Raw genomic sequence first — 24,445 nt, 5'->3', positions numbered from 1 at the left:
ACTCAAAGATCTCATCTCCCTCCTTTCAGGTACTGATAATGTTCAAGAGATGTTCTCACTGCCTCAGGCCCATTATCTCCAGTCGCACACTCCTTCCAATCTTGCACATCTTCCTTAGCTTTGAAAACGCTCATTTTTTACACTGGAATTCAATTTGAAGAAAGAGGTGCTGTGATTAGTTGGTGTTGTTAAGGAGATGTCGTGCCAGGAGAGACATAAATGGCTAATGAGAACAGTTACTGTTCTGACACTGTGAGCTACAGTTAAAGGTTGGCGACAATTAAAGTGACAAGCAACAGGTCTTTTCCGAATCTTGGGAGAAATGGCAACAAAAATCTTCCCACAAACTTTGATCAGCGTCAACACATTTTAAAGAAATGTAGGCATTTTACAGAAGGCATGAAAGTGCATTGTATGTCGCTCTAATGGCTTGTTAGATTAAAGAATGATCGGCTGCCCGCTGCTCGATTAGCATTTATGTTGGCGAAAAAGCTAATGTTGATCAGGAGCAAGCATTGGGCTCAGTGATGGGACATTCGTTGGCACCAGAACAACGAGCACCAAGAAAGCAATCTTCCCTGACCAGGAATCGAACCCGGGCCGCGGCGGTGAGAGCGCCGAATCCTAACCAATAGACCACCAGGGAAGCTACGGCTGATGCATGTGAGAGAGGAGTCCAACCTTTTCTTTCCTAATTGTCCCTTTGAAATTCAGGTCTCTTTCGATCCAAAAAAAAGCTGCTCGCCCAAAATGGCATTTTCTTTTAGCACATTGGAACATAGAACATTCACGGCACAGTGGGAGGCCATTCGGCCCATCGTGTTTGTGACGGTCATCGAACAACATAAAACACTGGTTCAGACAATGACAGCACCAAGTTCGGGTAGGCATGCACACAAAATGGATGAAAGATGATGGACTTTGAGAGACGATGGGTTTTGCAGATGCCAGGATAAATAAACTGAAAGAGCTCATCAGCCTGCTTCTTTCAGATACTGAATGTCTTTATGCTCAAGAGATGTTCTCACTGCCTCAGGCCCATTATATCCAGTCGCACACTCCTTCCAATCTTGCACACCTCCCTTCGCTTTGAAACCGTGCATTTTTTTTTACACTGGGCCTCATTTTGAAGAAAGCGGTGCTGTGATCAGCTGGTGTTGTTAAGGAGATGTAGTGGCAGAAGAGACATAAAAGTCTAAAAAACAGTGACTGTTCTGACACTGTGAGCTATAGTTAAAGGTTGGCGACAATTAGAGTGTCAGGCAGCAGATCTTTTCCAAATCTGCTGGAAATGGCAACAAAAACCTTCCCACAAACTTTGATCAGCGTCACGACTCTTTAAAAATAAATACTGGCATTTTACAGAAGGCAAGAAAGTACATTGTGTGTCACTCTAATGGGTTGTGAGATAAAGGAATGATGGGCAGCCCCTTGTTGCAACCACAGCAGTGTAAAACTGATAGCGATCAGGAGCAATCACTGGCATCAGAACGAACAGCACTTTGCAAATAACGTTCCCTGACCGGGAATCGAACCCGGGCCGCGGCGGTGAAAGCGCCGAATCCTAACCACTGGACCACCAGGGAAGCACGTGGCACGATCTTGCAGGCCATCAGTCCAAGCCTCTTTTTCCTTTTTGTCTCTGCATTTCACGTCCCTTTCTCCCCAAACAAGCTGCTCGGCCAAAATGGCATTTTCTTTTCGTACATAGAAACACAGAACATTCAGGGCACAGAAGGAGGCCATTCGGCCCATCGTGTCTGCGACGGTCATCGAAGAACATGAAACACTTGTTCAGACAATGACAGCACCAAGTTCGGGTCAGCATGCACTCGAAATGGATGAAAGATGTTGGGCATTGAGGGACGATGGGTTTTGCTGATGCCTGGAGAAATAAACTCAAAGATCTCATCTCCCTCCTTTCAGGTACTGATAATGTTCAAGAGATGTTCTCACTGCCTCAAGCCCATTATCTCCAGTCGCACACTCCTTCCAATCTTGCACATCTTCCTTAGCTTTGAAAACGCTCATTTTTTACACTGGAATTCAATTTGAAGAAAGAGGTGCTGTGATTAGTTGGTGTTGTTAAGGAGATGTCGTGCCAGGAGAGACATAAATGGCTAATGAGAACAGTTACTGTTCTGACACTGTGAGCTACAGTTAAAGGTTGGCGACAATTAAAGTGACAAGCAACAGGTCTTTTCCGAATCTTGGGAGAAATGGCAAAAAAAATCTTCCCACAAACTTTGATCAGCGTCAACACATTTTAAAGAAATGTAGGCATTTTACAGAAGGCATGAAAGTGCATTGTATGTCGCTCTAATGGCTTGTTAGATTAAAGAATGATCGGCTGCCCGCTGCTCGATTAGCATTTATGTTGGCGAAAAAGCTAATGTTGATCAGGAGCAAGCATTGGGCTCAGTGATGGGACATTCGTTGGCACCAGAACGACGAGCACCAAGAAAGCAATCTTCCCTGACCGGGAATCGAACCCGGGCCGCGGCGGTGAGAGCGCCGAATCCTAACCACTAGACCACCAGGGTAACTACGGCTGATCCATGCGAGAGAGGAGTCCAACCTTTTCTTTCCTAATTGTCCCTTTGAAATTCAGGTCTCTTTCGATCCAAAAAAAAGCTGCTCGCCCAAAATGGCATTTTCTTTTAGCACATTGGAACATAGAACATTCACGGCACAGTGGGAGGCCATTCGGCCCATCGTGTTTGTGACGGTCATCGAACAACATAAAACACTGGTTCAGACAATGACAGCACCAAGTTCGGGTAGGCATGCACACAAAATGGATGAAAGATGATGGACTTTGAGAGACGATGGGTTTTGCAGATGCCAGGATAAATAAACTGAAAGAGCTCATCAGCCTGCTTCTTTCAGATACTGAATGTCTTTATGCTCAAGAGATGTTCTCACTGCCTCAGGCCCATTATATCCAGTCGCACACTCCTTCCAATCTTGCACACCTCCCTTCGCTTTGAAACCGTGCATTTTTTTTTACACTGGGCCTCATTTTGAAGAAAGCGGTGCTGTGATCAGCTGGTGTTATTAAGGAGATGTAGTGGCAGAAGAGACATAAAAGTCTAAAAAACAGTGACTGTGCTGACACTGTGAGCTATAGTTAAAGGTTGGCGACAATTAGAGTGTCAGGCAGCAGATCTTTTCCAAATCTGTTAGAAATGGCAACAAAAACCTTCCCACAAACTTTGATCAGCGTCACGACTCTTTAAAAATAAATACTGGCATTTTACAGAAGGCAAGAAAGTACATTGTGTGTCACTCTAATGGGTTGTGAGATAAAGGAATGATGGGCAGCCCCTTGTTGCAACCACAGCAGTGTAAAACTGATAGCGATCAGGAGCAATCACTGGCATCAGAACGAACAGCACTTTGCAAATAACGTTCCCTGACCGGGAATCGAACCCGGGCCGCGGCGGTGAAAGCGCCGAATCCTAACCACTAGACCACCAGGGAAGCACATGGCACGATCTTGCAGGCCATCAGTCCAAGCCTCTTTTTCCTATTTGTCTCTGCATTTCACGTCCCTTTCTCCCCAAACAAGCTGCTCGGCCAAAATGGCATTTTCTTTTCGTACATAGAAACACAGAACATTCAGGGCACAGAAGGAGGCCATTCGGCCCATCGTGTCTGCGACGGTCATCGAAGAACATGAAACACTTGTTCAGACAATGACAGCACCAAGTTCGGGTCGGCATGCACTCGAAATGGATGAAAGATGTTGGGCATTGAGGGACGATGGGTTTTGCTGATGCCAGGAGAAATAAACTCAAAGATCTCATCTCCCTCCTTTCAGGTACTGATAATGTTCAAGAGATGTTCTCACTGCCTCAGGCCCATTATCTCCAGTCGCACACTCCTTCCAATCTTGCACATCTTCCTTAGCTTTGAAAACGCTCATTTTTTACACTGGAATTCAATTTGAAGAAAGAGGTGCTGTGATTAGTTGGTGTTGTTAAGGAGATGTCGTGCCAGGAGAGACATAAATGGCTAATGAGAACAGTTACTGTTCTGACACTGTGAGCTACAGTTAAAGGTTGGCGACAATTAAAGTGACAAGCAACAGGTCTTTTCCGAATCTTGGGAGAAATGGCAAAAAAAATCTTCCCACAAACTTTGATCAGCGTCAACACATTTTAAAGAAATGTAGGCATTTTACAGAAGGCATGAAAGTGCATTGTATGTCGCTCTAATGGCTTGTTAGATTAAAGAATGATCGGCTGCCCGCTGCTCGATTAGCATTTATGTTGGCGAAAAAGCGAATGTTGATCAGGAGCAAGCATTGGGCTCAGTGATGGGACATTCGTTGGCACCAGAACGACGAGCACCAAGAAAGCAATCTTCCCTGACCGGGAATCAAACCCGGGCCGCGGCGGTGAGAGCGCCGAATCCTAACCACTAGACCACCAGGGAAGCGACGGCTGATGCATGCGAGAGAGGAGTCCAACCTTTTCTTTCCTAATTGTCCCTTTGAAATTCAGGTCTCTTTCGATCCAAAAAAAAGCTGCTCGCCCAAAATGGCATTTTCTTTTAGCACATTGGAACATAGAACATTCACGGCACAGTGGGAGGCCATTCGGCCCATCGTGTCTGCGACGGTCATCGAAGAACATGAAACACTTGTTCAGACAATGACAGCACCAAGTTCGGGTCGGCATGCACTCGAAATGGATGAAAGATGTTGGGCATTGAGGGACGATGGGTTTTGCTGATGCCAGGAGAAATAAACTCAAAGATCTCATCTCCCTCCTTTCAGGTACTGATAATGTTCAAGAGATGTTCTCACTGCCTCAGGCCCATTATCTCCAGTCGCACACTCCTTCCAATCTTGCACATCTTCCTTAGCTTTGAAAACGCTCATTTTTTACACTGGAATTCAATTTGAAGAAAGAGGTGCTGTGATTAGTTGGTGTTGTTAAGGAGATGTCGTGCCAGGAGAGACATAAATGGCTAATGAGAACAGTTACTGTTCTGACACTGTGAGCTACAGTTAAAGGTTGGCGACAATTAAAGTGAAAAGCAACAGGTCTTTTCCGAATCTTGGGAGAAATGGCAACAAAAATCTTCCCACAAACTTTGATCAGCGTCAACACATTTTAAAGAAATGTAGGCATTTTACAGAAGGCATGAAAGTGCATTGTATGTCGCTCTAATGGCTTGTTAGATTAAAGAATGATCGGCTGCCCGCTGCTCGATTAGCATTTATGTTGGCGAAAAAGCTAATGTTGATCAGGAGCAAGCATTGGGCTCAGTGATGGGACATTCGTTGGCAACAGAACGACGAGCACCAAGAAAGCAATCTTCCCTGACCGGGAATCGAACCCGGGCCGCGGCGGTGAGAGCGCCGAATCCTAACCACTAGACCACCAGGGAAGCTACGGCTGATGCATGCGAGAGAGGAGTCCAACCTTTTCTTTCCTAATTGTCCCTTTGAAATTCAGGTCTCTTTCGATCCAAAAAAAAGCTGCTCGCCCAAAATGGCATTTTCTTTTAGCACATTGGAACATAGAACATTCACGGCACAGTGGGAGGCCATTCGGACCATCGTGTTTGTGACGGTCATCGAACAACATAAAACACTGGTTCAGACAATGACAGCACCAAGTTCGGGTAGGCATGCACACAAAATGGATGAAAGATGATGGACTTTGAGAGACGATGGGTTTTGCAGATGCCAGGATAAATAAACTGAAAGAGCTCATCAGCCTGCTTCTTTCAGATACTGAATGTCTTTATGCTCAAGAGATGTTCTCACTGCCTCAGGCCCATTATATCCAGTCGCACACTCCTTCCAATTTTGCACACCTCCCTTCGCTTTGAAACCGTGCATTTTTTTTTACACTGGGCCTCATTTTGAAGAAAGCGGTGCTGTGATCAGCTGGTGTTGTTAAGGAGATGTAGTGGCAGAAGAGACATAAAAGTCTAAAAAAACAGTGACTGTGCTGACACTGTGAGCTATAGTTAAAGGTTGGCGACAATTAGAGTGTCAGGCAGCAGATCTTTTCCAAATCTGTTAGAAATGGCAACAAAAACCTTCCCACAAACTTTGATCAGCGTCACGACTCTTTAAAAATAAATACTGGCATTTTACAGAAGGCAAGAAAGTACATTGTGTGTCACTCTAATGGGTTGTGAGATAAAGGAATGATGGGCAGCCCCTTGTTGCAACCACAGCAGTGTAAAACTGATAGCGATCAGGAGCAATCACTGGCATCAGAACAAACAGCACTTTGCAAATAACGTTCCCTGACCGGGAATCGAACCCGGGCCGCGGCGGTGAAAGCGCCGAATCCTAACCACTAGACCACCAGGGAAGCACATGGCACGATCTTGCAGGCCATCAGTCCAAGCCTCTTTTTCCTATTTGTCTCTGCATTTCACGTCCCTTTCTCCCCAAACAAGCTGCTCGGCCAAAATGGCATTTTCTTTTCGTACATAGAAACACAGAACATTCAGGGCACAGAAGGAGGCCATTCGGCCCATCGTGTCTGCGACGGTCATCGAAGAACATGAAACACTTGTTCAGACAATGACAGCACCAAGTTCGGGTCGGCATGCACTCGAAATGGATGAAAGATGTTGGGCATTGAGGGACGTTGGGTTTTGCTGATGCCAGGAGAAATAAACTCAAAGATCTCATCTCCCTCCTTTCAGGTACTGATAATGTTCAAGAGATGTTCTCACTGCCTCAGGCCCATTATCTCCAGTCGCACACTCCTTCCAATCTTGCACATCTTCCTTAGCTTTGAAAACGCTCATTTTTTACACTGGAATTCAATTTGAAGAAAGAGGTGCTGTGATTAGTTGGTGTTGTTAAGGAGATGTCGTGCCAGGAGAGACATAAATGGCTAATGAGAACAGTTACTGTTCTGACACTGTGAGCTACAGTTAAAGGTTGGCGACAATTAAAGTGACAAGCAACAGGTCTTTTCCGAATCTTGGGAGAAATGGCAACAAAAATCTTCCCACAAACTTTGATCAGCGTCAACACATTTTAAAGAAATGTAGGCATTTTACAGAAGGCATGAAAGTGCATTGTATGTCGCTCTAATGGCTTGTTAGATTAAAGAATGATCGGCTGCCCGCTGCTCGATTAGCATTTATGTTGGCGAAAAAGCTAATGTTGATCAGGAGCAAGCATTGGGCTCTGTGATGGGACATTCGTTGGCACCAGAACGACGAGCACCAAGAAAGCAATCTTCCCTGACCGGGAATCGAACCCGGGCCGCGGCGGTGAGAGCGCCGAATCCTAACCACTAGACCACCAGGGAAGCTACGGCTGATGCATGCGAGAGAGGAGTCCAACCTTTTCTTTCCTAATTGTCCCTTTGAAATTCAGGTCTCTTTCGATCCAAAAAAAAGCTGCTCGCCCAAAATGGCATTTTCTTTTAGCACATTGGAACATAGAACATTCACGGCACAGTGGGAGGCCATTCGGCCCATCGTGTTTGTGACGGTCATCGAACAACATAAAACACTGGTTCAGACAATGACAGCACCAAGTTCGGGTAGGCATGCACACAAAATGGATGAAAGATGATGGACTTTGAGAGACGATGGGTTTTGCAGATGCCAGGATAAATAAACTGAAAGAGCTCATCAGCCTGCTTCTTTCAGATACTGAATGTCTTTATGCTCAAGAGATGTTCTCACTGCCTCAGGCCCATTATATCCAGTCGCACACTCCTTCCAATTTTGCACACCTCCCTTCGCTTTGAAACCGTGCATTTTTTTTTACACTGGGCCTCATTTTGAAGAAAGCGGTGCTGTGATCAGCTGGTGTTGTTAAGGAGATGTAGTGGCAGAAGAGACATAAAAGTCTAAAAAAACAGTGACTGTGCTGACACTGTGAGCTATAGTTAAAGGTTGGCGACAATTAGAGTGTCAGGCAGCAGATCTTTTCCAAATCTGTTAGAAATGGCAACAAAAACCTTCCCACAAACTTTGATCAGCGTCACGACTCTTTAAAAATAAATACTGGCATTTTACAGAAGGCAAGAAAGTACATTGTGTGTCACTCTAATGGGTTGTGAGATAAAGGAATGATGGGCAGCCCCTTGTTGCAACCACAGCAGTGTAAAACTGATAGCGATCAGGAGCAATCACTGGCATCAGAACGAACAGCACTTTGCAAATAACGTTCCCTGACCGGGAATCGAACCCGGGCCGCGGCGGTGAAAGCGCCGAATCCTAACCACTAGACCACCAGGGAAGCACATGGCACGATCTTGCAGGCCATCAGTCCAAGCCTCTTTTTCCTATTTGTCTCTGCATTTCACGTCCCTTTCTCCCCAAACAAGCTGCTCGGCCAAAATGGCATTTTCTTTTCGTACATAGAAACACAGAACATTCAGGGCACAGAAGGAGGCCATTCGGCCCATCGTGTCTGCGACGGTCATCGAAGAACATGAAACACTTGTTCAGACAATGACAGCACCAAGTTCGGGTCGGCATGCACTCGAAATGGATGAAAGATGTTGGGCATTGAGGGACGATGGGTTTTGCTGATGCCAGGAGAAATAAACTCAAAGATCTCATCTCCCTCCTTTCAGGTACTGATAATGTTCAAGAGATGTTCTCACTGCCTCAGGCCCATTATCTCCAGTCGCACACTCCTTCCAATCTTGCACATCTTCCTTAGCTTTGAAAACGCTCATTTTTTACACTGGAATTCAATTTGAAGAAAGAGGTGCTGTGATTAGTTGGTGTTGTTAAGGAGATGTCGTGCCAGGAGAGACATAAATGGCTAATGAGAACAGTTACTGTTCTGACACTGTGAGCTACAGTTAAAGGTTGGCGACAATTAAAGTGACAAGCAACAGGTCTTTTCCGAATCTTGGGAGAAATGGCAACAAAAATCTTCCCACAAACTTTGATCAGCGTCAACACATTTTAAAGAAATGTAGGCATTTTACAGAAGGCATGAAAGTGCATTGTATGTCGCTCTAATGGCTTGTTAGATTAAAGAATGATCGGCTGCCCGCTGCTCGATTAGCATTTATGTTGGCGAAAAAGCTAATGTTGATCAGGAGCAAGCATTGGGCTCAGTGATGGGACATTCGTTGGCACCAGAACGACGAGCACCAAGAAAGCAATCTTCCCTGACCGGGAATCGAACCCGGGCCGCGGCGGTGAGAGCGCCGAATCCTAACCACTCGACCACCAGGGAAGCTACGGCTGATGCAGGCGAGAGAGGAGTCCAACCTTTTCTTTCCTAATTGTCCCTTTGAAATTCAGGTCTCTTTCGATCCAAAAAAAAGCTGCTCGCCCAAAATGGCATTTTCTTTTAGCACATTGGAACATAGAACATTCACGGCACAGTGGGAGGCCATTCGGCCCATCGTGTTTGTGACGGTCATCGAACAACATAAAACACTGGTTCAGACAATGACAGCACCAAGTTCGGGTAGGCATGCACACAAAATGGATGAAAGATGATGGACTTTGAGAGACGATGGGTTTTGCAGATGCCAGGATAAATAAACTGAAAGAGCTCAGCAGCCTGCTTCTTTCAGATACTGAATGTCTTTATGCTCAAGAGATGTTCTCACTGCCTCAGGTTCATTATATCCAGTCGCACACTCCTTCCAATCTTGCACACCTCCCTTCGCTTTGAAACCGTGCATTTTTTTTTAACACTGGGCCTCATTTTGAAGAAAGCGGTGCTGTGATCAGCTGGTGTTGTTAAGGAGATGTAGTGGCAGAAGAGACATAAAAGTCTAAAAAACAGTGACTGTTCTGACACTGTGAGCTATAGTTAAAGGTTGGCGACAATTAGAGTGTCAGGCAGCAGATCTTTTCCAAATCTGCTGGAAATGGCAACAAAAACCTTCCCACAAACTTTGATCAGCGTCACGACTCTTTAAAAATAAATACTGGCATTTTACAGAAGGCAAGAAAGTTCATTGTGTGTCACTCTAATGGGTTGTGAGATAAAGGAATGATGGGCAGCCCCTTGTTGCAACCACAGCAGTGTAAAACTGATAGCGATCAGGAGCAATCACTGGCATCAGAACGAACAGCACTTTGCAAATAACGTTCCCTGACCGGGAATCGAACCCGGGCCGCGGCAATGAAAGCGCCGAATCCTAACCACTAGACCACCAGGGAAGCACATGGCACGATGTTGCAGGCCATCAGTCCAAGCCTCTTTTTCCTATTTGTCTCTGCATTTCACGTCCCTTTCTCCCCAAACAAGCTGCTCGGCCAAAATGGCATTTTCTTTTCGTACATAGAAACACAGAACATTCAGGGCACAGAAGGAGGCCATTCGGCCCATCGTGTCTGCGACGGTCATCGAAGAACATGAAACACTTGTTCAGACAATGACAGCACCAAGTTCGGGTCGGCATGCACTCGAAATGGATGAAAGATGTTGGGCATTGAGGGACGTTGGGTTTTGCTGATGCCAGGAGAAATAAACTCAATGATCTCATCTCCCTCCTTTCAGGTACTGATAATGTTCAAGAGATGTTCTCACTGCCTCAGGCCCATTATCTCCAGTCGCACACTCCTTCCAATCTTGCACATCTTCCTTAGCTTTGAAAACACTCATTTTTTACACTGGAATTCAATTTGAAGAAAGAGGTGCTGTGATTAGTTGGTGTTGTTAAGGAGATGTCGTGCCAGGAGAGACATAAATGGCTAATGAGAACAGTTACTGTTCTGACACTGTTAGCTACAGTTAAAGGTTGGCGACAATTAAAGTGACAAGCAACAGGTCTTTTCCGAATCTTGGGAGAAATGGCAACAAAAATCTTCCCACAAACTTTGATCAGCGTCAACACATTTTAAAGAAATGTAGGCATTTTACAGAAGGCATGAAAGTGCATTGTATGTCGCTCTAATGGCTTGTTAGATTAAAGAATGATCGGCTGCCCGCTGCTCAATTAGCATTTATGTTGGCGAAAAAGCTAATGTTGATCAGGAGCAAGCATTGGGCTCAGTGATGGGACATTCGTTGGCACCAGAACGACGAGCACCAAGAAAGCAATCTTCCCTGACCGGGAATCGAACCCGGGCCGCGGCGGTGAGAGCGCCGAATCCTAACCACTAGACCACCAGGGACGCTACGGCTGATGCAGGCGAGAGAGGAGTCCAACCTTTTCTTTCCTAATTGTCCCTTTGAAATTCAGGTCTCTTTCGATCCAAAAAAAAGCTGCTCGCCCAAAATGGCATTTTCTTTTAGCACATTGGAACATAGAACATTCACGGCACAGTGGGAGGCCATTCGGCCCATCGTGTTTGTGACGGTCATCGAACAACATAAAACACTGGTTCAGACAATGACAGCACCAAGTTCGGGTAGGCATGCACACAAAATGGATGAAAGATGATGGACTTTGAGAGAAGATGGGTTTTGCAGATGCCAGGATAAATAAACTGAAAGAGCTCATCAGCCTGCTTCTTTCAGATACTGAATGTCTTTATGCTCAAGAGATGTTCTCACTGCCTCAGGCCCATTATATCCAGTCGCACACTCCTTCCAATCTTGCACACCTCCCTTCGCTTTGAAACCGTGCATTTTTTTTTACACTGGGCCTCATTTTGAAGAAAGCGGTGCTGTGATCAGCTGGTGTTGTTAAGGAGATGTAGTGGCAGAAGAGACATAAAAGTCTAAAAAACAGTGACTGTTCTGACACTGTGAGCTATAGTTAAAGGTTGGCGACAATTAGAGTGTCAGGCAGCAGATCTTTTCCAAATCTGTTAGAAATGGCAACAAAAACCTTCCCACAAACTTTGATCAGCGTCACGACTCTTTAAAAATAAATACTGGCATTTTACAGAAGGCAAGAAAGTACATTGTGTGTCACTCTAATGGGTTGTGAGATAAAGGAATGATGGGCAGCCCCTTGTTGCAACCACAGCAGTGTAAAACTGATAGCGATCAGGAGCAATCACTGGCATCAGAACAAACAGCACTTTGCAAATAACGTTCCCTGACCGGGAATCGAACCCGGGCCATGGCGGTGAAAGCGCCGAATCCTAACCACTAGACCACCAGGGAAGCACATGGAACGATCTTGCAGGCCATCAGTCCAAGCCTCTTTTTCCTATTTGTCTCTGCATTTCACGTCCCTTTCTCCCCAAACAAGCTGCTCGGCCAAAATGGCATTTTCTTTTCGTACATAGAAACACAGAACATTCAGGGCACAGAAGGAGGCCATTCGGCCCATCGTGTCTGCGACGGTCATCGAAGAACATGAAACACTTGTTCAGACAATGACAGCACCAAGTTCGGGTCGGCATGCACTCGAAATGGATGAAAGATGTTGGGCATTGAGGGACGATGGGTTTTGCTGATGCCAGGAGAAATAAACTCAAAGATCTCATCTCCCTCCTTTCAGGTACTGATAATGTTCAAGAGATGTTCTCACTGCCTCAGGCCCATTATCTCCAGTCGCACACTCCTTCCAATCTTGCACATCTTCCTTAGCTTTGAAAACGCTCATTTTTTACACTGGAATTCAATTTGAAGAAAGAGGTGCTGTGATTAGTTGGTGTTGTTAAGGAGATGTCGTGCCAGGAGAGACATAAATGGCTAATGAGAACAGTTACTGTTCTGACACTGTGAGCTACAGTTAAAGGTTGGCGACAATTAAAGTGACAAGCAACAGGTCTTTTCCGAATCTTGGGAGAAATGGCAACAAAAATCTTCCCACAAACTTTGATCAGCGTCAACACATTTTAAAGAAATGTAGGCATTTTACAGAAGGCATGAAAGTGCATTGTATGTCGCTCTAATGGCTTGTTAGATTAAAGAATGATCGGCTGCCCGCTGCTCGATTAGCATTTATGTTGGCGAAAAAGCTAATGTTGATCAGGAGCAAGCATTGGGCTCAGTGATGGGACATTCGTTGGCACCAGAACGACGAGCACCAAGAAAGCAATCTTCCCTGACCGGGAATCGAACCCGGGCCGCGGCGGTGAGAGCGCCGAATCCTAACCACTAGACCACCAGGGAAGCTACGGCTGATGTATGCGAGAGAGGAGTCCAACCTTTTCTTTCCTAATTGTCCCTTTGAAATTCAGGTCTCTTTCGATCCAAAAAAAAGCTGCTCGCCCAAAATGGCATTTTCTTTTAGCACATTGGAACATAGAACATTCACGGCACAGTGGGAGGCCATTCGGCCCATCGTGTTTGTGACGGTCATCGAACAACATAAAACACTGGTTCAGACAATGACAGCACCGAGTTCGGGTAGGCATGCACACAAAATGGATGAAAGATGATGGACTTTGAGAGACGATGGGTTTTGCAGATGCCAGGATAAATAAACTGAAAGAGCTCATCAGCCTGCTTCTTTCAGATACTGAATGTCTTTATGCTCAAGAGATGTTCTCACTGCCTCAGGCCCATTATATCCAGTCGCACACTCATTCCAATCTTGCACACCTCCCTTCGCTTTGAAACCGTGCATTTTTTTTTACACTGGGCCTCATTTTGAAGAAAGCGGTGCTGTGATCAGCTGGTGTTGTTAAGGAGATGTAGTGGCAGAAGAGACATAAAAGTCTAAAAAACAGTGACTGTTCTGACACTGTGAGCTATAGTTAAAGGTTGGCGACAATTAGAGTGTCAGGCAGCAGATCTTTTCCAAATCTGTTAGAAATGGCAACAAAAACCTTCCCACAAACTTTGATCAGCGTCACGACTCTTTAAAAATAAATACTGGCATTTTAAAGAAGGCAAGAAAGTACATTGTGTGTCACTCTAATGGGTTGTGAGATAAAGGAATGATGGGCAGCCCCTTGTTGCAACCACAGCAGTGTAAAACTGATAGCGATCAGGAGCAATCACTGGCATCAGAACGAACAGCACTTTGCAAATAACGTTCCCTGACCGGGGATCGAACCCGGGCCGCGGCGGTGAAAGCGCCGAATCCTAACCACTAGACCACCAGGGAAGCACATGGCACGATCTTGCAGGCCATCAGTCCAAGCCTCTTTTTCCTATTTGTCTCTGCATTTCACGTCCCTTTCTCCCCAAACAAGCTGCTCGGCCAAAATGGCATTTTCTTTTCGTACATAGAAACACAGAACATTCAGGGCACAGAAGGAGGCCATTCGGCCCATCGTGTCTGCGACGGTCATCGAAGAACATGAAACACTTGTTCAGACAATGACAGCACCAAGTTCGGGTCGGCATGCACTCGAAATGGATGAAAGATGTTGGGCATTGAGGGACGATGGGTTTTGCTGATGCCAGGAGAAATAAACTCAAAGATCTCATCTCCCACCTTTCAGGTACTGATAATGTTCAAGAGATGTTCTCACTGCCTCAGGCCCATTATCTCCAGTCGCACACTCCTTCCAATCTTGCACATCTTCCTTAGCTTTGAAAACGCTCATTTTTTACACTGGAATTCAATTTGAAGAAAGAGGTGCTGTGATTAGTTGCTGTTGTTAAGGAGATGTCGTGCCAGGAGAGACATAAATGGCTAATGAGAACAGTTACTGTTCTGACACTGTGAGCTACAGTTAAAGGTTGGCGACAATTAAAGTGACAAGCAACAGGTCTTTTCCGAATCTTGGGAGAAATGGCAACAAAAATCTTCCCACAAACTTTGATCAGCGTCAACACATTTTAAAGAAATGTAGGCATTTTACAGAAGGCATGAAAGTGCATTGTATGTCGCTCTAATGGCTTGTTAGATTAAAGAATGATCGGCTGCCCGCTGCTCGATTAGCATTTATGTTGGCGAAAAAGCTAATGTTGATCAGGAGCAAGCATTGGGCTCAGTGATGGGACATTCGTTGGCACCAGAACGACGAGCACCAAGAAAGCAATCTTCCCTGACCGGGAATCGAACCCGGGCCGCGGCGGTGAGAGCGCCGAATCCTAACCACTAGACCACCAGGGAAGCTACGGCTAATGCATGCGAGAGAGGAGTCCAACCTTTTCTTTCCTAATTGTCCCTTTGAAATTCAGGTCTCTTTCGATCCAAAAAAAAGCTGCTCGCCCAAAATGGCATTTTCTTTTAGCACATTGGAACATAGAACATTCACGGCACAGTGGGAGGCCATTCGGCCCATCGTGTTTGTGACGGTCATCGAACAACATAAAACACTGGTTCAGACAATGACAGCACCAAGTTCGGGTAGGCATGCACACAAAATGGATGAAAGATGATGGACTTTGAGAGACGATGGGTTTTGCAGATGCCAGGATAAATAAACTGAAAGAGCTCATCAGCCTGCTTCTTTCAGATACTGAATGTCTTTATGCTCAAGAGATGTTCTCACTGCCTCAGGCCCATTATATCCAGTCGCACACTCCTTCCAATTTTGCACACCTCCCTTCGCTTTGAAACCGTGCATTTTTTTTTACACTGGGCCTCATTTTGAAGAAAGCGGTGCTGTGATCAGCTGGTGTTGTTAAGGAGATGTAGTGGCAGAAGAGACATAAAAGTCTAAAAAAACAGTGACTGTGCTGACACTGTGAGCTATAGTTAAAGGTTGGCGACAATTAGAGTGTCAGGCAGCAGATCTTTTCCAAATCTGCTGGAAAAGGCAACAAAAACCTTCCCACAAACTTTGATCAGCGTCACGACTCTTTAAAAATAAATACTGGCATTTTACAGAAGGCAAGAAAGTACATTGTGTGTCACTCTAATGGGTTGTGAGATAAAGGAATGATGGGCAGCCCCTTGTTGCAACCACAGCAGTGTAAAACTGATAGCGATCAGGAGCAATCACTGGCATCAGAACAAACAGCACTTTGCAAATAACGTTCCCTGACCGGGAATCGAACCCGGGCCATGGCGGTGAAAGCGCCGAATCCTAACCACTAGACCACCAGGGAAGCACATGGAACGATCTTGCAGGCCATCAGTCCAAGCCTCTTTTTCCTATTTGTCTCTGCATTTCACGTCCCTTTCTCCCCAAACAAGCTGCTCGGCCAAAATGGCATTTTCTTTTCGTACATAGAAACACAGAACATTCAGGGCACAGAAGGAGGCCATTCGGCCCATCGTGTCTGCGACGGTCATCGAAGAACATGAAACACTTGTTCAGACAATGACAGCACCAAGTTCGGGTCGGCATGCACTCGAAATGGATGAAAGATGTTGGGCATTGAGGGACGATGGGTTTTGCTGATGCCAGGAGAAATAAACTCAAAGATCTCATCTCCCTCCTTTCAGGTACTGATAATGTTCAAGAGATGTTCTCACTGCCTCAGGCCCATTATCTCCAGTCGCACACTCCTTCCAATCTTGCACATCTTCCTTAGCTTTGAAAACGCTCATTTTTTACACTGGAATTCAATTTGAAGAAAGAGGTGCTGTGATTAGTTGGTGTTGTTAAGGAGATGTCGTGCCAGGAGAGACATAAATGGCTAATGAGAACAGTTACTGTTCTGACACTGTGAGCTACAGTTAAAGGTTGGCGACAATTAAAGTGACAAGCAACAGGTCTTTTCCGAATCTTGGGAGAAATGGCAACAAAAATCTTCCCACAAACTTTGATCAGCGTCAACACATTTTAAAGAAATGTAGGCATTTTACAGAAGGCATGAAAGTGCATTGTATGTCGCTCTAATGGCTTGTTAGATTAAAGAATGATCGGCTGCCCGCTGCTCGATTAGCATTTATGTTGGCGAAAAAGCTAATGTTGATCAGGAGCAAGCATTGGGCTCAGTGATGGGACATTCGTTGGCACCAGAACGACGAGCACCAAGAAAGCAATCTTCCCTGACCGGGAATCGAACCCGGGCCGCGGCGGTGAGAGCGCCGAATCCTAACCACTAGACCACCAGGGAAGCTACGGCTGATGTATGCGAGAGAGGAGTCCAACCTTTTCTTTCCTAATTGTCCCTTTGAAATTCAGGTCTCTTTCGATCCAAAAAAAAGCTGCTCGCCCAAAATGGCATTTTCTTTTAGCACATTGGAACATAGAACATTCACGGCACAGTGGGAGGCCATTCGGCCCATCGTGTTTGTGACGGTCATCGAACAACATAAAACACTGGTTCAGACAATGACAGCACCGAGTTCGGGTAGGCATGCACACAAAATGGATGAAAGATGATGGACTTTGAGAGACGATGGGTTTTGCAGATGCCAGGATAAATAAACTGAAAGAGCTCATCAGCCTGCTTCTTTCAGATACTGAATGTCTTTATGCTCAAGAGATGTTCTCACTGCCTCAGGCCCATTATATCCAGTCGCACACTCATTCCAATCTTGCACACCTCCCTTCGCTTTGAAACCGTGCATTTTTTTTTACACTGGGCCTCATTTTGAAGAAAGCGGTGCTGTGATCAGCTGGTGTTGTTAAGGAGATGTAGTGGCAGAAGAGACATAAAAGTCTAAAAAACAGTGACTGTTCTGACACTGTGAGCTATAGTTAAAGGTTGGCGACAATTAGAGTGTCAGGCAGCAGATCTTTTCCAAATCTGTTAGAAATGGCAACAAAAACCTTCCCACAAACTTTGATCAGCGTCACGACTCTTTAAAAATAAATACTGGCATTTTAAAGAAGGCAAGAAAGTACATTGTGTGTCACTCTAATGGGTTGTGAGATAAAGGAATGATGGGCAGCCCCTTGTTGCAACCACAGCAGTGTAAAACTGATAGCGATCAGGAGCAATCACTGGCATCAGAACGAACAGCACTTTGCAAATAACGTTCCCTGACCGGGGATCGAACCCGGGCCGCGGCGGTGAAAGCGCCGAATCCTAACCACTAGACCACCAGGGAAGCACATGGCACGATCTTGCAGGCCATCAGTCCAAGCCTCTTTTTCCTATTTGTCTCTGCATTTCACGTCCCTTTCTCCCCAAACAAGCTGCTCGGCCAAAATGGCATTTTCTTTTCGTACATAGAAACACAGAACATTCAGGGCACAGAAGGAGGCCATTCGGCCCATCGTGTCTGCGACGGTCATCGAAGAACATGAAACACTTGTTCAGACAATGACAGCACCAAGTTCGGGTCGGCATGCACTCGAAATGGATGAAAGATGTTGGGCATTGAGGGACGATGGGTTTTGCTGATGCCAGGAGAAATAAACTCAAAGATCTCATCTCCCACCTTTCAGGTACTGATAATGTTCAAGAGATGTTCTCACTGCCTCAGGCCCATTATCTCCAGTCGCACACTCCTTCCAATCTTGCACATCTTCCTTAGCTTTGAAAACGCTCATTTTTTACACTGGAATTCAATTTGAAGAAAGAGGTGCTGTGATTAGTTGCTGTTGTTAAGGAGATGTCGTGCCAGGAGAGACATAAATGGCTAATGAGAACAGTTACTGTTCTGACACTGTGAGCTACAGTTAAAGGTTGGCGACAATTAAAGTGACAAGCAACAGGTCTTTTCCGAATCTTGGGAGAAATGGCAACAAAAATCTTCCCACAAACTTTGATCAGCGTCAACACATTTTAAAGAAATGTAGGCATTTTACAGAAGGCATGAAAGTGCATTGTATGTCGCTCTAATGGCTTGTTAGATTAAAGAATGATCGGCTGCCCGCTGCTCGATTAGCATTTATGTTGGCGAAAAAGCTAATGTTGATCAGGAGCAAGCATTGGGCTCAGTGATGGGACATTCGTTGGCACCAGAACGACGAGCACCAAGAAAGCAATCTTCCCTGACCGGGAATCGAACCCGGGCCGCGGCGGTGAGAGCGCCGAATCCTAACCACTAGACCACCAGGGAAGCTACGGCTAATGCATGCGAGAGAGGAGTCCAACCTTTTCTTTCCTAATTGTCCCTTTGAAATTCAGGTCTCTTTCGATCCAAAAAAAAGCTGCTCGCCCAAAATGGCATTTTCTTTTAGCACATTGGAACATAGAACATTCACGGCACAGTGGGAGGCCATTCGGCCCATCGTGTTTGTGACGGTCATCGAACAACATAAAACACTGGTTCAGACAATGACAGCACCAAGTTCGGGTAGGCATGCACACAAAATGGATGAAAGATGATGGACTTTGAGAGACGATGGGTTTTGCAGATGCCAGGATAAATAAACTGAAAGAGCTCATCAGCCTGCTTCTTTCAGATACTGAATGTCTTTATGCTCAAGAGATGTTCTCACTGCCTCAGGCCCATTATATCCAGTCGCACACTCCTTCCAATTTTGCACACCTCCCTTCGCTTTGAAACCGTGCATTTTTTTTTACACTGGGCCTCATTTTGAAGAAAGCGGTGCTGTGATCAGCTGGTGTTGTTAAGGAGATGTAGTGGCAGAAGAGACATAAAAGTCTAAAAAAACAGTGACTGTGCTGACACTGTGAGCTATAGTTAAAGGTTGGCGACAATTAGAGTGTCAGGCAGCAGATCTTTTCCAAATCTGCTGGAAAAGGCAACAAAAACCTTCCCACAAACTTTGATCAGCGTCACGACTCTTTAAAAATAAATACTGGCATTTTACAGAAGGCAAGAAAGTACATTGTGTGTCACTCTAATGGGTTGTGAGATAAAGGAATGATGGGCAGCCCCTTGTTGCAACCACAGCAGTGTAAAACTGATAGCGATCAGGAGCAATCACTGGCATCAGAACGAACAGCACTTTGCAAATAACGTTCCCTGACCGGGAATCGAACCCGGGCCGCGGCGGTGAAAGCGCCGAATCCTAACCACTAGACCACCAGGGAAGCACATGGCACGATCTTGCAGGCCATCAGTCCAAGCCTCTTTTTCCTATTTGTCTCTGCATTTCACGTCCCTTTCTCCCCAAACAAGCTGCTCGGCCAAAATGGCATTTTCTTTTCGTACATAGAAACACAGAACATTCAGGGCACAGAAGGAGGCCATTCGGCCCATCGTGTCTGCGACGGTCATCGAAGAACATGAAACACTTGTTCAGACAATGACAGCACCAAGTTCGGGTCGGCATGCACTCGAAATGGATGAAAGATGTTGGGCATTGAGGGACGATGGGTTTTGCTGATGCCAGGAGAAATAAACTCAAAGATCTCATCTCCCTCCTTTCAGGTACTGATAATGTTCAAGAGATGTTCTCACTGCCTCAGGCCCATTATCTCCAGTCGCACACTCCTTCCAATCTTGCACATCTTCCTTAGCTTTGAAAACGCTCATTTTTTACACTGGAATTCAATTTGAAGAAAGAGGTGCTGTGATTAGTTGGTGTTGTTAAGGAGATGTCGTGCCAGGAGAGACATAAATGGCTAATGAGAACAGTTACTGTTCTGACACTGTGAGCTACAGTTAAAGGTTGGCGACAATTAAAGTGACAAGCAACAGGTCTTTTCCGAATCTTGGGAGAAATGGCAACAAAAATCTTCCCACAAACTTTGATCAGCGTCAACACATTTTAAAGAAATGTAGGCATTTTACAGAAGGCATGAAAGTGCATTGTATGTCGCTCTAATGGCTTGTTAGATTAAAGAATGATCGGCTGCCCGCTGCTCGATTAGCATTTATGTTGGCGAAAAAGCTAATGTTGATCAGGAGCAAGCATTGAGCTCAGTGATGGGACATTCGTTGGCACCAGAACGACGAGCACCAAGAAAGCAATCTTCCCTGACCGGGAATCGAACCCGGGCCGCGGCGGTGAGAGCGCCGAATCCTAACCACTAGACCACCAGGGAAGCTACGGCTGATGCATGCGAGAGAGGAGTCCAACCTTTTCTTTCCTAATTGTCCCTTTGAAATTCAGGTCTCTTTCGATCCAAAAAAAAGCTGCTCGCCCAAAATGGCACTTTCTTTTCGCACATTGGAACATAGAACATTCACGGCACAGTGGGAGGCCATTCGGCCCATCGTGTTTGTGACGGTCATCGAACAACATAAAACACTGGTTCAGACAATGACAGCACCAAGTTCGGGTAGGCATGCACACAAAATGGATGAAAGATGATGGACTTTGAGAGACGATGGGTTTTGCAGATGCCAGGATAAATAAACTGAAAGAGCTCATCAGCCTGCTTCTTTCAGATACTGAATGTCTTTATGCTCAAGAGATGTTCTCACTGCCTCAGGCCCATTATATCCAGTCGCACACTCATTCCAATCTTGCACACCTCCCTTCGCTTTGAAACCGTGCATTTTTTTTTACACTGGGCCTCATTTTGAAGAAAGCGGTGCTGTGATCAGCTGGTGTTGTTAAGGAGATGTAGTGGCAGAAGAGACATAAAAGTCTAAAAAAACAGTGACTGTGCTGACACTGTGAGCTATAGTTAAAGGTTGGCGACAATTAGAGTGTCAGGCAGCAGATCTTTTCCAAATCTGTTAGAAATGGCAACAAAAACCTTCCCACAAACTTTGATCAGCGTCACGACTCTTTAAAAATAAATACTGGCATTTTACAGAAGGCAAGAAAGTACATTGTGTGTCACTCCAATGGGTTGTGAGATAAAGGAATGATGGGCAGCCCCTTGTTGCAACCACAGCAGTGTAAAACTGATAGCGATCAGGAGCAATCACTGGCATCAGAACAAACAGCACTTTGCAAATAACGTTCCCTGACCGGGAATCGAACCCGGGCCGTGGCAGTGAAAGCGCCGAATCCTAACCACTAGACCACCAGGGAAGCACATGGCACGATCTTGCAGGCCATCAGTCCAAGCCTCTTTTTCCTATTTGTCTCTGCATTTCACGTCCCTTTCTCCCCAAACAAGCTGCTCGGCCAAAATGGCATTTTCTTTTCGTACATAGAAACACAGAACATTCAGGGCACAGAAGGAGGCCATTCGGCCCATCGTGTCTGCGACGGTCATCGAAGAACATGAAACACTTGTTCAGACAATGACAGCACCAAGTTCGGGTCGGCAGGCACTCGAAATGGATGAAAGATGTTGGGCATTGAGGGACGATGGGTTTTGCTGATGCCAGGAGAAATAAACTCAAAGATCTCATCTCCCTCCTTTCAGGTACTGATAATGTTGAAGAGATGTTCTCACTGCCTCAGGCCCATTATCTCCAGTCGCACACTCCTTCCAATCTTGCACATCTTCCTTAGCTTTGAAAACGCTCATTTTTTACACTGGAATTCAATTTGAAGAAAGAGGTGCTGTGATTAGTTGGTGTTGTTAAGGAGATGTCGTGCCAGGAGAGACATAAATGGCTAATGAGAACAGTTACTGTTCTGACACTGTGAGCTACAGTTAAAGGTTGGCGACAATTAAAGTGACAAGCAACAGGTCTTTTCCGAATCTTGGGAGAAATGGCAACAAAAATCTTCCCACAAACTTTGATCAGCGTCAACACATTTTAAAGAAATGTAGGCATTTTACAGAAGGCATGAAAGTGCATTGTATGTCGCTCTAATGGCTTGTTAGATTAAAGAATGATCGGCTGCCCGCTGCTCGATTAGCATTTATGTTGGCGAAAAAGCTAATGTTGATCAGGAGCAAGCATTGGGCTCAGTGATGGGACATTCGTTGGCACCAGAACGACGAGCACCAAGAAAGCAATCTTCCCTGACCGGGAATCGAACCCGGGCCGCGGCGGTGAGAGCGCCGAATCCTAACCACTAGACCACCAGGGAAGCTACGGCTGATGCATGCGAGAGACGAGTCCAACCTTTTCTTTCCTAATTGTCCCTTTGAAATTCAGGTCTCTTTCGATCCAAAAAAAAGCTGCTCGCCCAAAATGGCATTTTCTTTTAGCACATTGGAACATAGAACATTCACGGCACAGTGGGAGGCCATTCGGCCCATCGTGTTTGTGACGGTCATCGAACAACATAAAACACTGGTTCAGACAATGACAGCACCAAGTTCGGGTCGGCATGCACACAAAATGGATGAAAGATGATGGACTTTGAGAGACGATGGGTTTTGCAGATGCCAGGATAAATAAACTGAAAGAGCTCATCAGCCTGCTTCTTTCAGATACTGAATGTCTTTATGCTCAAGAGATGTTCTCACTGCCTCAGGCCCATTATATCCAGTCGCACACTCCTTCCAATCTTGCACACCTCCCTTCGCTTTGAAACCGTGCATTTTTTTTTACACTGGGCCTCATTTTGAAGAAAGCGGTGCTGTGATCAGCTGGTGTTGTTAAGGAGATGTAGTGGCAGAAGAGACATAAAAGTCGAAAAAAACAGTGACTGTGCTGACACTGTGAGCTATAGTTAAAGGTTGGCGACAATTAGAGTGTCAGGCAGCAGATCTTTTCCAAATCTGCTGGAAATGGCAACAAAAACCTTCCCACAAACTTTGATCAGCGTCACGACTCTTTAAAAATAAATACTGGCATTTTACAGAAGGCAAGAAAGTACATTGTGTGTCACTCTAATGGGTTGTGAGATAAAGGAATGATGGGCAGCCCCTTGTTGCAACCACAGCAGTGTAAAACTGATAGCGATCAGGAGCAATCACTGGCATCAGAACAAACAGCACTTTGCAAATCACGTTCCCTGACCGGGAATCGAACCCGGGCCGCGGCGGTGAAAGCGCCGAATCCTAACCACTAGACCACCAGGGAAGCACATGGCACGATCTTGCAGGCCATCAGTCCAAGCCTCTTTTTCCTATTTGTCTCTGCATTTCACGTCCCTTTCTCCCCAAACAAGCTGCTCGGCCAAAATGGCATTTTCTTTTCGTATATGGAAACACAGAACATTCAGGGCACAGAAGGAGGCCATTCGGCCCATCGTGTCTGCGACGGTCATCGAAGAACATGAAACACTTGTTCAGACAATGACAGCACCAAGTTCGGGTCGGCATGCACTCGAAATGGATGAAAGATGTTGGGCATTGAGGGACGTTGGGTTTTGCTGATGCCAGGAGAAATAAACTCAAAGATCTCATCTCCCTCCTTTCAGGTACTGATAATGTTCAAGAGATGTTCTCACTGCCTCAGGCCCATTATCTCCAGTCGCACACTCCTTCCAATCTTGCACATCTTCCTTAGCTTTGAAAACGCTCATTTTTTACACTGGAATTCAATTTGAAGAAAGAGGTGCTGTGATTAGTTGGTGTTGTTAAGGAGATGTCGTGCCAGGAGAGACATAAATGGCTAATGAGAACAGTTACTGTTCTGACACTGTGAGCTACAGTTAAAGGTTGGCGACAATTAAAGTGACAAGCAACAGGTCTTTTCCGAATCTTGGGAGAAATGGCAACAAAAATCTTCCCACAAACTTTGATCAGCGTCAACACATTTTAAAGCAATGTAGGCATTTTACAGAAGGCATGAAAGTGCATTGTATGTTGCTCTAATGGCTTGTTAGATTAAAGAATGATCGGCTGCCCGCTGCTCGATTAGCATTGATGTTGGCGAAAAAGCTAATGTTGATCAGGAGCAAGCATTGGGCTCAGTGATGGGACATTCGTTGGCACCAGAACGACGAGCACCAAGAAAGCAATCTTCCCTGACCGGGAATCAAACCCGGGCCGCGGCGGTGAGAGCGCCGAATCCTAACCACTAGACCACCAGGGACGCTACGGCTAATGCATGCGAGAGAGGAGTCCAACCTTTTCTTTCCTAATTGTCCCTTTGAAATTCAG

At 45.6% G+C, this 24,445-nt stretch overlaps 26 non-coding genes across 26 annotated transcripts; all 26 read right to left on the bottom strand.

Moving 5' to 3' along the window:
- Positions 1-574: 574 nt before the first annotated feature.
- Positions 575-646, bottom strand: trnae-cuc (transfer RNA glutamic acid (anticodon CUC)). The gene has a single exon. It is a non-coding gene; the product is annotated as a tRNA-Glu (tRNA).
- Positions 647-1,514: 868 nt separating this feature from the next.
- Positions 1,515-1,586, bottom strand: trnae-uuc (transfer RNA glutamic acid (anticodon UUC)). The gene has a single exon. It is a non-coding gene; the product is annotated as a tRNA-Glu (tRNA).
- Positions 1,587-2,471: 885 nt separating this feature from the next.
- trnae-cuc (transfer RNA glutamic acid (anticodon CUC)) lies at positions 2,472-2,543 on the bottom strand. The gene has a single exon. It is a non-coding gene; the product is annotated as a tRNA-Glu (tRNA).
- An 868-nt stretch (positions 2,544-3,411) lies between these two features.
- On the bottom strand, positions 3,412-3,483 carry trnae-uuc (transfer RNA glutamic acid (anticodon UUC)). Its single transcript has one exon. It is a non-coding gene; the product is annotated as a tRNA-Glu (tRNA).
- An 885-nt stretch (positions 3,484-4,368) lies between these two features.
- On the bottom strand, positions 4,369-4,440 carry trnae-cuc (transfer RNA glutamic acid (anticodon CUC)). The gene has a single exon. It is a non-coding gene; the product is annotated as a tRNA-Glu (tRNA).
- Positions 4,441-5,328: 888 nt separating this feature from the next.
- On the bottom strand, positions 5,329-5,400 carry trnae-cuc (transfer RNA glutamic acid (anticodon CUC)). The gene has a single exon. It is a non-coding gene; the product is annotated as a tRNA-Glu (tRNA).
- Positions 5,401-6,269: 869 nt separating this feature from the next.
- On the bottom strand, positions 6,270-6,341 carry trnae-uuc (transfer RNA glutamic acid (anticodon UUC)). The gene has a single exon. It is a non-coding gene; the product is annotated as a tRNA-Glu (tRNA).
- Positions 6,342-7,226: 885 nt separating this feature from the next.
- Positions 7,227-7,298, bottom strand: trnae-cuc (transfer RNA glutamic acid (anticodon CUC)). The gene has a single exon. It is a non-coding gene; the product is annotated as a tRNA-Glu (tRNA).
- Positions 7,299-8,167: 869 nt separating this feature from the next.
- On the bottom strand, positions 8,168-8,239 carry trnae-uuc (transfer RNA glutamic acid (anticodon UUC)). The gene has a single exon. It is a non-coding gene; the product is annotated as a tRNA-Glu (tRNA).
- An 885-nt stretch (positions 8,240-9,124) lies between these two features.
- Positions 9,125-9,196, bottom strand: trnae-cuc (transfer RNA glutamic acid (anticodon CUC)). The gene has a single exon. It is a non-coding gene; the product is annotated as a tRNA-Glu (tRNA).
- An 869-nt stretch (positions 9,197-10,065) lies between these two features.
- Positions 10,066-10,137, bottom strand: trnae-uuc (transfer RNA glutamic acid (anticodon UUC)). Its single transcript has one exon. It is a non-coding gene; the product is annotated as a tRNA-Glu (tRNA).
- Positions 10,138-11,022: 885 nt separating this feature from the next.
- On the bottom strand, positions 11,023-11,094 carry trnae-cuc (transfer RNA glutamic acid (anticodon CUC)). Its single transcript has one exon. It is a non-coding gene; the product is annotated as a tRNA-Glu (tRNA).
- Positions 11,095-11,962: 868 nt separating this feature from the next.
- trnae-uuc (transfer RNA glutamic acid (anticodon UUC)) lies at positions 11,963-12,034 on the bottom strand. Its single transcript has one exon. It is a non-coding gene; the product is annotated as a tRNA-Glu (tRNA).
- An 885-nt stretch (positions 12,035-12,919) lies between these two features.
- On the bottom strand, positions 12,920-12,991 carry trnae-cuc (transfer RNA glutamic acid (anticodon CUC)). Its single transcript has one exon. It is a non-coding gene; the product is annotated as a tRNA-Glu (tRNA).
- An 868-nt stretch (positions 12,992-13,859) lies between these two features.
- trnae-uuc (transfer RNA glutamic acid (anticodon UUC)) lies at positions 13,860-13,931 on the bottom strand. Its single transcript has one exon. It is a non-coding gene; the product is annotated as a tRNA-Glu (tRNA).
- Positions 13,932-14,816: 885 nt separating this feature from the next.
- Positions 14,817-14,888, bottom strand: trnae-cuc (transfer RNA glutamic acid (anticodon CUC)). The gene has a single exon. It is a non-coding gene; the product is annotated as a tRNA-Glu (tRNA).
- Positions 14,889-15,757: 869 nt separating this feature from the next.
- Positions 15,758-15,829, bottom strand: trnae-uuc (transfer RNA glutamic acid (anticodon UUC)). The gene has a single exon. It is a non-coding gene; the product is annotated as a tRNA-Glu (tRNA).
- An 885-nt stretch (positions 15,830-16,714) lies between these two features.
- On the bottom strand, positions 16,715-16,786 carry trnae-cuc (transfer RNA glutamic acid (anticodon CUC)). The gene has a single exon. It is a non-coding gene; the product is annotated as a tRNA-Glu (tRNA).
- An 868-nt stretch (positions 16,787-17,654) lies between these two features.
- Positions 17,655-17,726, bottom strand: trnae-uuc (transfer RNA glutamic acid (anticodon UUC)). The gene has a single exon. It is a non-coding gene; the product is annotated as a tRNA-Glu (tRNA).
- An 885-nt stretch (positions 17,727-18,611) lies between these two features.
- Positions 18,612-18,683, bottom strand: trnae-cuc (transfer RNA glutamic acid (anticodon CUC)). Its single transcript has one exon. It is a non-coding gene; the product is annotated as a tRNA-Glu (tRNA).
- An 869-nt stretch (positions 18,684-19,552) lies between these two features.
- Positions 19,553-19,624, bottom strand: trnae-uuc (transfer RNA glutamic acid (anticodon UUC)). Its single transcript has one exon. It is a non-coding gene; the product is annotated as a tRNA-Glu (tRNA).
- An 885-nt stretch (positions 19,625-20,509) lies between these two features.
- On the bottom strand, positions 20,510-20,581 carry trnae-cuc (transfer RNA glutamic acid (anticodon CUC)). Its single transcript has one exon. It is a non-coding gene; the product is annotated as a tRNA-Glu (tRNA).
- An 869-nt stretch (positions 20,582-21,450) lies between these two features.
- Positions 21,451-21,522, bottom strand: trnae-uuc (transfer RNA glutamic acid (anticodon UUC)). The gene has a single exon. It is a non-coding gene; the product is annotated as a tRNA-Glu (tRNA).
- An 885-nt stretch (positions 21,523-22,407) lies between these two features.
- trnae-cuc (transfer RNA glutamic acid (anticodon CUC)) lies at positions 22,408-22,479 on the bottom strand. Its single transcript has one exon. It is a non-coding gene; the product is annotated as a tRNA-Glu (tRNA).
- Positions 22,480-23,348: 869 nt separating this feature from the next.
- Positions 23,349-23,420, bottom strand: trnae-uuc (transfer RNA glutamic acid (anticodon UUC)). Its single transcript has one exon. It is a non-coding gene; the product is annotated as a tRNA-Glu (tRNA).
- Positions 23,421-24,305: 885 nt separating this feature from the next.
- On the bottom strand, positions 24,306-24,377 carry trnae-cuc (transfer RNA glutamic acid (anticodon CUC)). Its single transcript has one exon. It is a non-coding gene; the product is annotated as a tRNA-Glu (tRNA).
- Between the last annotated feature and the right edge of the window lie 68 nt (positions 24,378-24,445).

This window comes from Heptranchias perlo, chromosome 2 (assembly GCF_035084215.1).
Source record: "Heptranchias perlo isolate sHepPer1 chromosome 2, sHepPer1.hap1, whole genome shotgun sequence".
NCBI classification, from domain to species: Eukaryota; Metazoa; Chordata; class Chondrichthyes; order Hexanchiformes; family Hexanchidae; genus Heptranchias; species Heptranchias perlo.
Note: the sequence above shows the minus strand (reverse complement) of the source record. Positions and strands in the feature narration are given on the sequence as shown.